Genomic DNA, 14,856 nt, shown 5'->3' with positions numbered 1-14,856 from the left:
GTGTGTGTGTGTGTGTGTGTGTCTGGTATAGATAGAAAGATAGATACGTAAATAGATAGATAGGTGATAGATAGATGATAGATAGACAGACATAAAAATAAAATAGGATATATCCTATTGGTTCTGTTTCTCTTGAAAACCTTAGGCGAATACATCTTGTCTGCCTTCAACATTCCAGCTTTACCACCATTGTCTGCTTTGAGACCATCAGAACTTATCTCATTAGTCCTTTTTTATATCAGTCACCGCAAGAGGCCCAAGGTGTCCTGGTTATTCATCATCCCTTAGACTCTCATCCCCACGTGGCTCAGATGTCCCCTTTTTTGGTGAGGCCTTCCTAACCATGCTAATTCACATTGCAATCCAACCCCTCTACACCCCGAGCCCCTTTCCCTATTTTATTTTTTTCCATAGCACTTACCCCAACTGAATATACTATATATCACTTATTGACTTGCCCACTAGAATACGAGCTCCATAAGGGCAGGGAATTGTACCCGTTCACTGCTGCATGCCCAGTGTTTAGAACAGTGCTGGGTACATAGTAAGCAGTCAGAAATTATTTGAGGAATGAGGGACACATGCTGTGTCAGCATTTAACGGCGTATCTATGAGTTCCTTCTTCAGAAAAGGCGGGCCCTAGTTTCTGAATGTAACCTGATGCTCAGTGAATTGCTCACGGGGTGCTTTTTGGCCAAGCATTTTACACCATCTCAAGGATCATGTGTAAGCTGCGTCTGAGCACTTACCCAGATCCGCCCCCACCACTGAAGCCTTGCGGAGGACCCAAAAGGCGGGACTGTCTCATGGCCAAGAACGTGCTCCCAGATCTGTGGCTCCTGCAGTTCCCCTGGCTCAGTAAATGGCACCACTTTTCACCCAGATGCTTGGTCTAAACACTAGGAATTACCTGTGATCTCTCTCTGACTGCTCACATCGGGTCCATCTCCAAAACCACTCGGAACTGGCATACTTTCCGCCATGCCAGGGCCACTGTCTCCCTGAAGCGGCCTGAGATCTGCTGCTTCTACGTCTGCTCTTGACCCCTACTGTTCATTCCCACAGAACAGAGATTTTTTCCGTTTGTTTACTTCTTGTATTTCAAAAAATGTTTCGGTGACTTAGGAAATTGATAAAGTGGAGTACTTGATGAATAAGAATACGATAGAATAGAATAAATAGAATAGAATAGAATAGAATATGATCCAAATGTGAATAGGTACTGAGAAAATAGAATAGATAATAATAGAATAGATAGAATAGAATAATACGAATAATACAAAATAGAATAAATAATACGATCCAAATGTGAAATAGGTACTGAGAAAAAAGCCTAGAAGGAAACACGTGGGTATTTTAAGTGTAATTATCTCTGAGTGGCAAGATTATGGTTTGAATTTCCTTCTTTATGCTATTTAGTATTTCACAAATACTTTACAGTGAGTATGTATAGTTGCTGAGAAAACAGTAAGAAAAATGCTGAGTGACCAGTGAGGCAGCACTAATGTAGGTCAGATTTATTTAATAGATTTAGAATTGTTAATTTATGAATGTAACGAAATTTGGAGTCTGCTCATTTTGTAGATCTCCTCGTGCATCCCGGTCACTGTGCTACTAGGCGCTTTTCCCATACTTTATTTCTGTGGAAAGGGAGCCTTCTTCAAAGAGGCTAAGTGGTTTGCCCAAAGTCACTTAGCTGATAAGAGACATGGCAGATGCTAACGAGGTCTCCAGACCAGACATCCAGGCTCTACTCACTACCCCACATTCTCATCTCTTACCCAAAGGCTGGGGTCCAGGGCAGACACGGCTGGCGAATGACTGGGTCAAAGATGGCAGGATTGAGGTTATCAGCCTAACTAAGGGGGTGAAATGGTTTGGTGAAGACACTGTCAGTCAACGTAAATCAAGTGACTAGAGCATCGTTTTACAGGCATACTTGAACTTGGAACTTATTAGCAACATGGATTTAATGTCGCCTGTAAAAGCAGCATAAAGGTAAACCTTATTTGTTCTGCTTCCTCGTGCTATAAAAACAGAGCTCACGCTCTGGGAGTTGATGAGTCTGGAAAAAGGGGTGGGGCTAGACGCTGGCATCTCCACATAAGTCCTGACCTCTTGAGGAGAGAGGGGAGGAGCTGGGGGGGTGGGGGGTGGGGAGGGGCAACTGTGGTTTCCCTCAGTGGTCCTGAGAGACTAATCTTGTAATCAAAAAACCCGCTTCCCATTACACTCAGAATAACACCCACATGCTCTGCACCCAAGGTCCATGCTTCTTACGTGGCCCACCTTCTTTCTTCTCTTTGTCCAGAGCTCTCAGTCCCTGGGCTCTGGGCTCACCAGCCTCTGTGCTTCTGGAACTTTCCGGTATTCTGGCAGGGTCTTCACCGACTCCTCTGCTGCCCCGTTGCTTCTCCTTCATGCCGGTGCTCTGTAGGCTCCCTCTCGTCCTTCGGATTTCAGCTGAAATATACACCTGAGGAGAGGCCTTCCCTGGTGACTTCATGTGAGAGACCCCCACTCCGCATCACAATCATTCTCTTTGCCCTTAACCCCAATCTTTTTTATAAGCAGAACTTTTAACTGATATAATTTCAAATTCAAAGAACGTGCAAAGAATATATGGAAAAAATAGGTAAGTTGTGAAGCATGATAACATAATAAACACTTATGAACCCACCAATCAATTTAAGATCTAGAATATTAACAATACCTGATTTTTTTTTAAGTTTATGTATTTATTTCTGAGAGAGAGAGAGCACACGAGCAGGGCAGGGGCAGAGAGAGAGAGGGGGGGGGACAGAGGATCCAAAGCAGGCTCCATGCTGACAGTAGAGAGCCAAATGTGGGGCTCAAACCCACGAACCATGAGATCATGGCCTGAGCTGAAGGCAAACACTTAACCAACTGAGCCACCTGGGCACCCCCACAATACCTGATTATTTTCTGCATAGCACTTATCAACTATCTAAAACTATATTGTGTACTTATTTCTGTATGTATTTTCTTTCGTATCTACTGGAAGGTGAGGTCCGATGCCTGTCTTGTTGGTTGCTGTATCCCAGAGCTTAGAATGGTGCCTAGAAAATAAATATTTGAGAATGGATGAGCAACGAGGGTGAGGCAGAGAGGTCAGAGGAGTGGGACGTTACTGTCAGTGGTGAGGGGCGGCCTGCACTGTCTCCATGCAGAGATCCACAAGCCCACCAGACACAGCCCACCCCCCATTTCTCCGAAGGCTAGTCACATAACGTAAGGTGTAATGTCTAGCTATGTAGACAAAGGCACGCGAGGCCAGTCATTTTGCCATTTTGAGACTCCATTTCCGTCTCTGATAAAATGGACCGTAATAGCTACTTGCGGGATGCCTGGGGTAGAGATACAAACATTCTCACCTCCCTCTGTAATACCTGAGAGAGCAGGGCCACGGAGGTACAGGCAGCTGCTGGCAGCAGGCAGCTTCAGACCTGGAGACTGACAGGCAGACAGACAGACAGACAGATAGACTCTGGGTGGGCAGAACTGTGGCAGACAGACGCCCAGGCCACCCGGGAAGCAGTGGAAAGCCTCTCCTGCCCTCTAAAGGGCCCGCTGCATGTGCTTTGAGCCCTGCACTGATGCCCGAGGCCAGGCACAGACCCCTAGAGTGGTGGGATGGCTGGGCCTTGAACTGCCTGCTGGCAGGGATCATACAGGGTCTTGGTGCCCGAGTGGAGGATGCATCATAACTGAAAAGAACAATGAAATCTCTTTCCTCTTCAGTGAATCAGGGGAAAACTTCAGTCGAGCCTCGGTTTCCCCCCCCCCCCCCCCAGTGCAAGTGTCCTGATTAAGCCAGTCTGTACTAAAATTATATCCAGAGGAACCAGGCCCTCAGGACAGTCTTCAATGTCTTCCTTTGCCTGGCAGGCTAATTAATTAATTCAACCAGCAGTCACCAAGCGACTAGTATGTGTCGGGAGGCCTTTTGCAGGGCCAGGGTGAGGAGGGGTACATGCACGGGGGCAGAATAGCGCAGTCAGTATTCTCCCCGGGGAAAGTGGAAGCTGGGGGGTGGTGGGGGGCGTGGGGAGGGGGGTGCAGCCGGCTCTGCGAGGGCCAGGCGGAGTGACAGCGAGCTGCTCCTTGCAGAAGGGGGCTTTTGCATTGTGCCTGAAGGATGATGGAGGCACAGACCCACCCACGGATGGTGGAAAGCAGTACATGTGTGGGCATGGGTGCAGCAGGGAATCATTTCAGAGACATGGGCTACAGCCACATGTTGACAGCCTTGCTCACTGGGTCCTGAAGGCAGTGGAGCAACACGATCAGGTTTGTGCCTCAGACAACCCTCGCAGGGAACAGCTACTCCTCTGCCTCTCCCACCTTCACTCACCCTTCAGCTGATCAGAACATGTCCGGTTTCCTTTGGGGACTCGCCCCGCCCCCACTCTCAGCTCACGTGGTTCCTTCTGGCTCCTGAGTCCTGCCTATGGTTCAGGCCTGGCCCATCAGTGTATTTCATTATTTTATCCCGAGGGATTGATTCAGAGCTGGGCAGATTCTCCCGGTGGTCCGGTGAGACCCCGTTCGTGGACAGTCATTGGCTCTGTTGGGGAGAAGTCTCCTGTCTGCCAGTCTTGAAGCAGGAAGCCTGCCAACCTGTGGCTGTGGGGCCACCAGTGGCAGAGGACTGGCTTGAGAACGACACCGGCACAAGGGGAAGCAGAATGAAGACCTGGATTGATCAATGATGCCTCCATGCTCTCCCTGCCCATCCTGAGGATCCCGTCAGACCCGTGGCAGGAGCAGGTCCCGTACTTCTGAAACCACCTAATGGGTAGAAACGGGCTTTTTTTCCCTGTTCTGTCTACCGGACACTGACCTTCTTTTTTTTTTTTTTTTTTAAGTTTTATTTATTTATTTTTAGGAGCGAGAGAGCGTGCGCAAGTGGGGACGGGGCAGAGAGAGAGAGAGAGAGAGAAGGAGAGAGAGAATTCCATGGAGCTCAGACTCATGAACTGTGAGATCACGGTGTGAGCCTGAATCAAGAGTCTCATGCTAAACCAACTGAGCCACCCACGCACCCCGGGGGATTGACCTTCTTGTATGACTGTGGTCCCATAAGGACTGTGAAAACAAACCCCTCTGAAAACAAATGGGCCATTCGGGAGGGATTTCCAGTTCCTGTAATCATTCATTCATTCATTCATTCCACAAGTATTTGAGATTCTACTTTATGCCACACTCTGCGATAAGCCTATAATTGTGAGCAAAATAAACATAGGCCCTGTTCTCATGGAGTTTGCAGCCTATTAAAAAAGACAGATGAGGGGCGCCTGGGTGGCGCAGTTGGTTAAGCGTCCGACTTCAGCCAGGTCACGATCTCGTGGTCCGTGAGTTCGAGCCCCGCGTCGGGCTCTGGGCTGATGGCTCAGAGCCTGGAGCCTGTTTCCGATTCTGTGTCTCCCTCTCTCTCTGCCCCTCCCCCGTTCATGCTGTCTCTCTCTGTCCCAAAAATAAATAAACGTTGAAAAAATAAAATAAAATAAAGCTTGACTTTTAAAAAAAAAAAAAAGACAGATGATAGGGGCGCCTGGGTGGCTCAGCCGGTTAAGCCTCCTCCTTCGGCTCAGGTCATGATCTCACGGTTCGTGAGTTCCAGCCCCTCATTGGGCTCTGTGCTGACAACTGAAAGCCTGGAGCCTGCTTCGGATTCTGTGTCTCCCTCTCTCTGCGCTCCTCCTCTGCTCACGCTGTCTCTCTCAAAACTAAATAAACATCAAAAAATTTTAGATAAGACGGATGATAAAATATGTAATTAGAATGAATATGTAGTTAAAAATTGTGAAAAGTATCACGAAGGAAAAGTACAGGTAGCTATGAAATGTGTTCTGGGGTATCAGATCTTACGGGGGCAGGATGGGTAGGGATCGGGGGAGTTTTCTTTAGGAACCAACAAATGAAATAGGAGCAAAAAAGAGGTGTGAGAGTTGGCTGGGTGAAGGACTGGGAGCAAGGAACTTTCCAGGCAGAGGGAAGAGCATGTTCAAAGGCCCTGGTGTTCTGTCAGCCATCTTGAAGAGCTTCCTCATCCCCACAGGCCCTCCTGGGTGGGAAACGGGGAGGGGAGGGTGGAAAAGGTGGCCTAGGAATCCAGACTTGGCTTTGCTTGGCCCTTGGACACAAATGCAGCATAGATAACTGCCTTCCTTCACTCCTTCATCTCTCAGTCCCAGGGCACTTTCACTCTTTCTTCCTTAAAGAAAGTCCCTGTGCAAGTATCTTGCATTGGCGATGGTAAGGGGAGGAGGCACATTGCTAGCCTGCCTCGACCGCCGTCCTTTCCTCATTTCTTCCACAGCAAGAAGGTTTCAATTGGGCTTATTCAGTTACTATAACTTAAGATTATAGTGATGATTCACTGCTTTTTTTTTTCTTGATTCGGAAATCATGCTGGATATTTAATCTCAAAGCTTTGTTGAAGTTTAAAAGTAGACGTTACATGACACTGAAAACGTAAGCAGAAAAAGAAAAAAGTGGATAAATTGACTTCATCGAATTTCATCGAAATTTAAATTTTTTGTGCTGCAAACAATACCATCAAGAAAGGGAATAAAGAGGGGTGCCTGGGTGGCTCAGTCGGTTAAGCGTCTGACGTCAGCTCAGGTCATGATCTTGAAGTCCGTGAGTTCGAGCTCCACATCGGGCTCTGTGCTGACAGCTCAGAGCCTGGAGCCTGCTTCAGATTCTGTGTCTCCCTCTCTCTCCGCCCCTCCCCTGCTTGTTCTCTCTCACTGTCCCTCTCTCAAAGAATATATACACATTAAAAAATATTGAAAGAAAGAGAAAGAAAGAAAGAAAGAAAGAAAGGAAGGAAGGAAGGAAGGAAGGAAGGAAGGAAGAAAAAGGAAAAAAAGACAAGTCGAAGAACGGGAGAAAAATATTTGAAAATAATATATTGGATAAGGGGCTTGTATCCAAAATATATAAAGAATTCTCAGCTCATCATAAAAAGAGAAAGGCCACAGGGGCGCCTGGGTGGCTCGGTCGGTTAAGCGTCCGACTTCGGCTCAGGTCATGATCTCGCGGTTCGTGAGTTCAAGGCCCGCGTCGGGCTCTGTGCTGACAGCTCGGAGCCTGGAGCCTGTTTCTGATTCTGTGTCTCCCTCTCTCTCTCTGACCCTCCCCTGTTCATGCTCTGTCTCTCTCTGTCTCAAAAATAAATAAATGTTTAAAAACAAAAAAAAAAAAAAAAGAGAGAAAGGCCACAATCTAAAATGGGGCAGAGGATTTGAATAGACATTTCGGCAAGATCTAGAGATGGCCAATAAGCACATGAAAAGATGGGCAACATCATTAGTCATTAGGGAAATGCAATCAAGGCTCTAAGGAGCGATCACTTCACATCTACTAGGATGACTTTAAGCAAAAAGATAGCAAGTGTTGGTGAGGGCGTGGACAAGTTGGAACACTCAAACACTGCTGGTGGGGATGTAAAATTCTGCCGCTGCTTTGAAAAACGGTGTGGCGGTTCCTCCAAACGCTAAACACAGAGCTACTATACGAGTCAGCCGTTCCTTTCCCAGGTACGTACCTAAGAGAAAGGAAGACGCAGGTCTACACAGAAACTCGTATTCTAATATTCACAGCAGCATCGTTCATAAGAGCCAAAAGGTGGAAATAACCCAATGTCTACTAACTGATGATGAAATGAATACAGTTTGCTTTATCTATGAAATGGAGTATTGTTTAGCAATGAAAAGAAAGGCAATATTGATACATGCTACAACGTGAGCCCTGAAAGCACTATGTTGAGTAAAAGAAGCCAACACATTCAATGATTCCGTTTATATGAAATATCCAGAAGAGACAAATCTCTAGAGACAAAAAGACGCCTGGTTGCTTATGGTGGGTTGATGGGAGTGAACGGGAGTGACTGCTTATGGCTATGGAGTTTCTTTTAGGTGGAATGAAAGTGTTCTAAAATTAGATGCAGCAAAGGTTATACAACCCTGTGAATATACTAAAAAACATTGAACTTTAAGTGGGTGAATTTTACAGTACATGAGTTTGTGCTTTTTTTTTTTTTTTAAGTAGGTTAATGATCTCAAGTAGATCAATCAATATTGTCAGAGCCTGCAGCTGAAGTAAATTTTACCCGGATTCTGGCACAAGACACAGGTCAGTCAGAGAAAACCTCCCCAGGGGAAAAGTGTAGCGATAATAATGGTCACATTATTCACAGTGGTAACTGAAATTGATATGACCTTTATGGTTAGCAAAGAACGTCTGCATTCGCTTGATTAAATCCCTTCACTCACATGAATCATGGGAGGGAGGCATCATCACACATATCTGACACCCAAGGGAACTGTGGTTCAGGGGGTTTAGGAACAGGTCAGATCATATGGGTAGTAAATTCTGGGGCTTGGGGCAGAGCCCTGGTCCACCTGCCCCAGATCTCATGTCACTTCACTAAGCCTGGGAGGGCAGAGGCCATGCTCTGTCTTTTTACAATAGTAGCCCAGTGGCTGGCAGGATGAATACATGAATGAATGAGTAATAACTTACTTCTCTTTGGACTCTGTGACCATGTAATGCAAAGTGTGTTTCCATCTCCTCCTAGGAGAAGGAGACCAAGAAAGACAAGCTACAGGGGCCATCCTCGGAACACAACTTCGCAAAGTGCTGGCCGGCAGCCTGGTCTCCAGAAGTCACGCTGACTTTATCCTTTTATGGGTATAGAGAATGATCCTTTTATAGATTGCCTCAGCCCCACTCCCCACGTCCTGCCATCTTGAATTCCTGGTCAGCATTTGCCCTCCAGAGAAAGGTTGAACCTCCTGAGGCTGAGGTAACCCATAGCTAGTCTGTGCTGTCCAGAAGATGGCATGGGGTCCCACAAAGGAGGTACAATCTCACGCAGCCAAAGGAGTCTTTACGGATGAAGCCTGAACGGGACAGAGAGAGCTTTGACCTTCTGCCTAACACGTTGAGTCAGCTGGTAGTTGAGTTCGGTTGGTTGGCTGTGTCTCAGATGTCAGTAGGAGACGAAGCAAAGATGTTCTGCTTGCTGAAGTTTTCCTTTCTCCATGGACCAGATGTTCTTTTGGAAAGAGCCTTGGATTTGGAATCGCAAAAACCTGGATTTAAGCCCTTTTCTGTCATTTACCCTAGTGACCTCCCTAAGCCCAATGCCCTTGCCTAACCAGTGAAAATCTCACAGTCCCCAGCTGGTAAATGGCAGAGCTTGGATTTGAATCCAGGACTCTTGACTCCACCTCCACCTGCGGTCGAATGATAGATGGCAAAGAGATGTCTAAACTGCACGCAAAAGGGCAGGCTGTGGTAAATGTGAACACCTCCTCCCGGTGGCTGACAGCCAGGGAGGAGTGAGAGAGCAGATTGAGAGAGCAGACGCTAATGTTCTCCCATTAATCAAGGCAGAGTGTGTGCTCTGTGCCCTTAAGAGGGCTTAGGACTTGGAATTGCTTCTGCTTCACAGCCTGTCTCTGGCACAGCCTGGGCTAGAGCCCTGGGGGTACTGGAGACACTGCCCAGATACGTGTCTGCTCACCTACACCCTCGGCCCAACTCCTTTCATGGCCCTTCCATTTCACAACCGTCACTGTGTCCGGGCCACACCCAGAAGGAATGGGATACACATCCCGCCAGTCTGGGTTATCTAGGTCTAAAACATACTTTGTTCCTTTGGTGATTCCATCTGGAAGGCCCCATGGAACTGAATGACTGACTTTCCTCCTTTAGCTTTAATCAAAGGGATGGCCGCTCCTACCCGTCCAAGGATGGGAGTTTCCATGCGATTGTCGGGGTCAGAGGCAAGGGCCCGGATTTTTGAATCAGACAGCCCCCTATTTAATCCTGGTCTCTGGTTATTTCTGTAGGACCTTCAGTGATGCCACTTGACCTCTCTATACTTCATTTGACCTTTCCTATAAAGTGAGGCAACGATCTAGGGCTGTGAGGACTCCACCAGGTAGCGTAGTGATGTGGTTGGTGCGGAGCAGACCTCAGAAACCAGAAGGTTCTCTCTCCTTCCTGATTCTGTCTCTTCTCTTGACAGTAGAGTAGATCCACTCAAAGAAGGAAGTAGACTCCACCTGGAACGTGGGGCGGTTTGATCAGACCTCCACTGAGTCCTCAGGTGTACGTGGGGGAGGATTAACGATCTTAGACAAGTCTTCCCGGGAGGAGAGGGGCTGGGAAGTATTGGAGGTATTGAAGGCAAGGAGAGAAAAGACCAGATGGGGATGTGCTAAGTATAGTAATAAGCAGTAATAGTGATAGAGTGCCTCGTTTAATTGAACACTTACTATGTGCCAACATTGTACTTGGAAATTTACATGTGTTTCTTAATCCTCCTCTCGTCATCCCCATTTCACAGATGAAGCAACCAGCTGACAAGCGTCTGGATACGCCAGTAACTGCGACTTGAAACTACATGTCACCCAGTGCTCTGGGGAAGGGTGGGAGACGTAGAGGTGGTGGTAACTCAGGCTGGCCTGGAGGTCCCTGCCCTGGGGGAGGCTCAAGTCCTCCGTGGTTTGTGACCCAGCCCGGGCGAGGCAGGAAGTATGGGGCCTCCTCAGGCAGAGGGCCTGTCTCCCCAGTTCAAATGTGAGCACCTCCATACCAGGGCCCCGTCTGCCTGCTCCCTCTGGTAGGGGCACAATCTGTGTTTAATGGAAGCAAGAAACACTACCGTTTTCCCCTTTGCCTTGTGGGGTCGCCCTGTGTGGAATGACGTCTTTGACAACATACAGCTTGTCACGGTTGACAAACCACTTTCCTATCCGTTATTCTGGAGACCACCTGCCACCCAGGAAGTCTCTCCTCCTCCCCACTGCTGACACCTAAGGGGTCACCAAGTCTGGCCAATTCTTCCCTTTATAGTCGAACTTGTCTGTCCTTCTGCACCTTCCCCACTGCCATCACCTAGATGCAGGCCTCTGTCGCTTCCTCCCACGACGGCTCCGTACCCACCCTCCTCACTTCCCAGCTTGCCCTGTGCTAAGCCCCCTTTCTATCCAAGAGTCAGAGAGATCTCTCTATCTCTCTTTTTTTAAGTGCATTCATTTATTTTGAGAGAGAGAGAGAGCACAAGCCAGGGAGGGGCAAAGAGAGAGGGAGAGAGAGAATCCCAAGCAGGCTCTGCGCTCTCAGGGCAGAGCCTGATGCAGAGCTCGAACTCATGAACCGTGAGATTATGACCTGAGCCGAAACCAAGAGTCAGATGCTTAACCGACTGTGCCCCCCAGGTGGCCCCAGAGAGATGGCTCTTAAATAAAACTCTGCTCATTTCTCTCCTGTTGCCTTAGCACCAAGTCAGCCCCTGCACAGGACCTGAGCCACCTGCCCCCCCGCCCCCAATCCTGTCCTTATCTCCTCAGACCCACTTGTCCTCTCCCTGCCTGCCTGGCCAGGGGTGACCCATGAGGCCACGTGCCTGAATCACCTGGCAGGGGAAACAGGGACCTGGAGGCACATTTCATCCCTCCCTTCATGTCAATTCACGCCCCCCCCCCCCCGCCAGCACCCCCCCCCCCCCCGACCCCCCCCCACCCCCCCCCAGGCACGCACGTCTGTCCCGCCTGGTGATGTCACGGGCCCGGGTACATGTGCAGTAGCTCGCACCAGGGCTCCGAGGCGGGGGGCGGGGTGCAGAGTGATGAACGCCCGGTCTCACTTCAGAGAGATGATGACAGCATGAAGGAAGGTGAGGCAAGACTTGGCACCCGGCACAGTGGGGACGCAGAGTCCCCAGAGCCTCCTGACTGAGAAATATGAACACGCAAACTTGGGTAAATAATGTCACTCTTAGCTACCATAGCACTTGCTAAATAAGATACTTACGTGGTACTCTCTTCATGCTGGACACCGTTGTAAGCAGCCTACGTGCACTTACTTGATTTATCTGATGAATTATCCCCACGACAACTCACTTTACAGACAAGAAAAACAAAAACAAAAACCCTGAGGCACAGAGAAGTTAAGTAACTTTCCTAAAGCAACACAGCTTGTAAGTAGTAAAGCCAAGATTTGGCTCCTGAGTCTGTGCTCTTAACCCCCATGCTCTTTTGTCAGCCTGTAAAAGTCAGGCCTGCCCCCCTGCCCCGGGGGAGCGCTGTCCTCCTGCGGCCCCTCACTCACCCGGGCGTGACAAGTGTCTGTAGAATCTCCAGCCCAGAGGCCTCACCTCACTCTGCTGTCATTTATTATTTCATCGCTGTGAGGCCTCATCCTGTTTCTCAGCTGGGTTTTGATCTCCCCATTGCGGGGGGAGCAAACTGGAAGAAGATTCCTGTGAGGCACTGCACCGCAGCATTCCCAGGAATCAAAACTGAGGGCGTCTATCCGCGGAAACACTCCTGTAGGAGAAGGGTCGGTCTGAGGGTGCCCCGGGGGGCACTCCCCAGGCCTCGGTGGGCACACTGGGTCCGCGGCGCCACAGGGGCACGCGGCTCCAGGCAGATGCCATCCTGTGAGCCATCGGTTGTGGGCAGTGGTTGAGTCCACAGAAAGAGAAGTGAAGGAGTGAGGAGTTGATAGGAGCAAAGACGAGCCTTGGGGAAGGCCTGGTCGGAGGGGATGAGATAAAGAGCAGGGGTGGGGGGAGGAGAGGGACAGAAAAAAGTGACAGGAGGAGCACACGCACGAAGCAAGAACTCCTATTTGTGCATCATTTTCTCTTATCCCTTATCACCTACACACACACACACACACACACACCAAAACCTCCGAGTCCAGTGCTGGAAGCAGGTGAGGTACGATTAGTAACACCAGTTTCCGGATGTGAAAACTGAAAGCAGCACAGGCTGGTGCCCCACCCCCCCAACACCACACCACCACCCCCGCCCCGTGTGGCAGGTGGTAGCTAGCACCCTCCCCCACCCCCACCTCCCACCGTCCGGGAGCTTGTATCCCTCACGCAAGCCACCACGGGAGAGGAAGCAAGGGGGCCACCTGTCACATGTGCCCTTGATCCAAGCAGGAGGCACATCTGGGCCATGGAAGGAGCAGGCCCGGCGGGAGTGGGGCTCCAAATGGAGGTGTGGGTCGGGTGAGGAGTGGTGGGGGGGTACGGAGCAGGTGGAGGAAGCCAGCATACACCCTAGTTGGAGAAACTGGTTCTGGGGAAGGAGAAGCAGGGGGCCCTGGGAGGGGGTTGTGCCCTCTCTCTCTCCCCCTGGTCTCTCCCTCCTCTGGCATTTATGGTCTTCCCGCCCCTCACTGTCTCCCCGCCTGCACCACCCCCTTCTCGTTCCCCCCCCTGTCTGTCTGTCTCTCCCCTTTCTCATGGCTTCTTCTCTATTTTCAGGGCCCATTCTGTCTCCATGTTTCCTCTTCCCCGACTCAACTATTCTGTACCTGGAAATCTAAAACATATCTGGCATGAGGTTTGCTTACTGAATAAAGTTTTATGCTACTTGTTTTCATTTGAAAAGCAGGAGGGCAGAAACGTTTTCTTCCCTTCTCTTTGAAGACGAAAAACCGTCTCTCCAAGGGGGATGCTTTTTAAACATCATCCTTCATGGATTCTGTGGGCAAACTAGTGTCTCCCAAGAGAGAAGAGACGGGCTCGCCATCTCTGTGTGAAGGTGCCAGAGACAGTTTCTGAATGAGACAGAAGGGAGACTCTCACCTTTCCTCCGAGTGACACAGACACCCGTGGGCTCTTCCCCATGATGAGATCACCCAGCATGCCCAGCAAGGTGCTAAAAAATAATTGCCCTCAGCGAAGACATGCAAATAAATCATTCTGCCTGGCAGAGAAAAAAATGTGAGTGTTGTCAACAAAACAGGCAGGCAGAGCATTCCTCCAGCTCCTGGGCTCTGAGGACAGACCCACCCCATGCCCCCGGGGCCAGGAGGCATGCTGCTGCCGGCAGACCCTCACGACAGTCCCCTGGGCCCCCAGCTCACTCTGGGAGCAGAAGTGGAAGTCACTGCACAGCTTTCCTCCCGGAAAGCACGCACACAGTGCGCAGAAGTGTGGCTCCACCTGCTCAGTGGGGAGCTTGTCCAGGGCTGAGCTGTCGCGGGGAGACTTGCGCCTTCGTCCCGCAGCCCGAGGGCTACAAGGCCATGCCGTCAGTCATAGCGGCTCTCCATGGCTGTGATTCGGCTTCAGGAACAGGCCCTTCCGGCCACCTACACCTCGGTCAGTGGGCATCCTCGAGCCCTTGAGTTTCCCCGCGTGAGCTCTTGGACAGATTGAAAGAGAAGCCCGTGTGATGCCGACGCCCTTGGCGGGAGGACCGGGTCCCTTCTCCCTCCCCCGTCACTGCTGTAATAGGCACTCTTACTAGCTTCCAGCTAAAGCCCTTAAATCACTTTTGCCAATATTAAATAATGAATTGGCTGCTTTCTTGACACAGCTGACACAGAGATAAGAGATTTCCCATCATCGAATAGGAAAAAAAAAAAAAAAAAGGGCCTAGGTTTGACTCTGGATTTATTTCCTAAGACCAGATTCTTTCATCAGTGAATCATTTTGCTGACTTCCTTCTAAAGCACCTGAGACAAAGGCTGGCATTTTGGGGCATGCTCACAGATGATGGAGACGGGATGGCGTGAGGGCCTCTGGCTCTCAGGGCGGAGGGAGGAGACAAACACCTGAATCCGGGTCAGCTGGCGGTGGGGGCTGGGAAGGGAGGGAGGAGTTATAAAGGCTGTTCTGGGCAGAGGTAGGCGTAGCCTGGGGTCTATTCTACAGGTGGGAGGCAGTGGAGAGGGAGGGAAAGGAAGTAAGAGGGTGAAGAAAGGGGGCAGAAGAAGAGCAGAGTGAGGACTAAATTCTCACCTCTTCCTGGGTGCCTGCTTCTAAATTTACTCTGTTAAAGATGTCCCGTC

General features: G+C 49.7%; 1 long non-coding RNA gene across 2 annotated transcripts in view; it reads left to right on the top strand.

Moving 5' to 3' along the window:
• Nucleotides 1-11,505, top strand: part of LOC147576646 (uncharacterized) — a 29,414-nt gene extending 17,909 nt beyond the window's left edge. Inside the window, exons 3-5 of one of the 2 annotated variants that reach the window (XR_015240995.1) lie at nucleotides 8,080-8,163; nucleotides 8,609-9,218; nucleotides 10,388-11,505. This is a non-coding gene — a long non-coding RNA (uncharacterized LOC147576646). The remainder of the gene's footprint in view (nucleotides 1-8,079; nucleotides 8,164-8,608; nucleotides 9,219-10,387) is intronic. The other variant, XR_015240996.1, reaches the window with a different exon arrangement.
• The last annotated feature ends 3,351 nt before the right edge of the window (nucleotides 11,506-14,856 follow it).

This window comes from Puma concolor, chromosome D1 (assembly GCF_028749965.1).
Source record: "Puma concolor isolate L17-30 chromosome D1, mPumCon1.1.hap2, whole genome shotgun sequence".
NCBI classification, from domain to species: Eukaryota; Metazoa; Chordata; class Mammalia; order Carnivora; family Felidae; genus Puma; species Puma concolor.
Note: the sequence above shows the minus strand (reverse complement) of the source record. Positions and strands in the feature narration are given on the sequence as shown.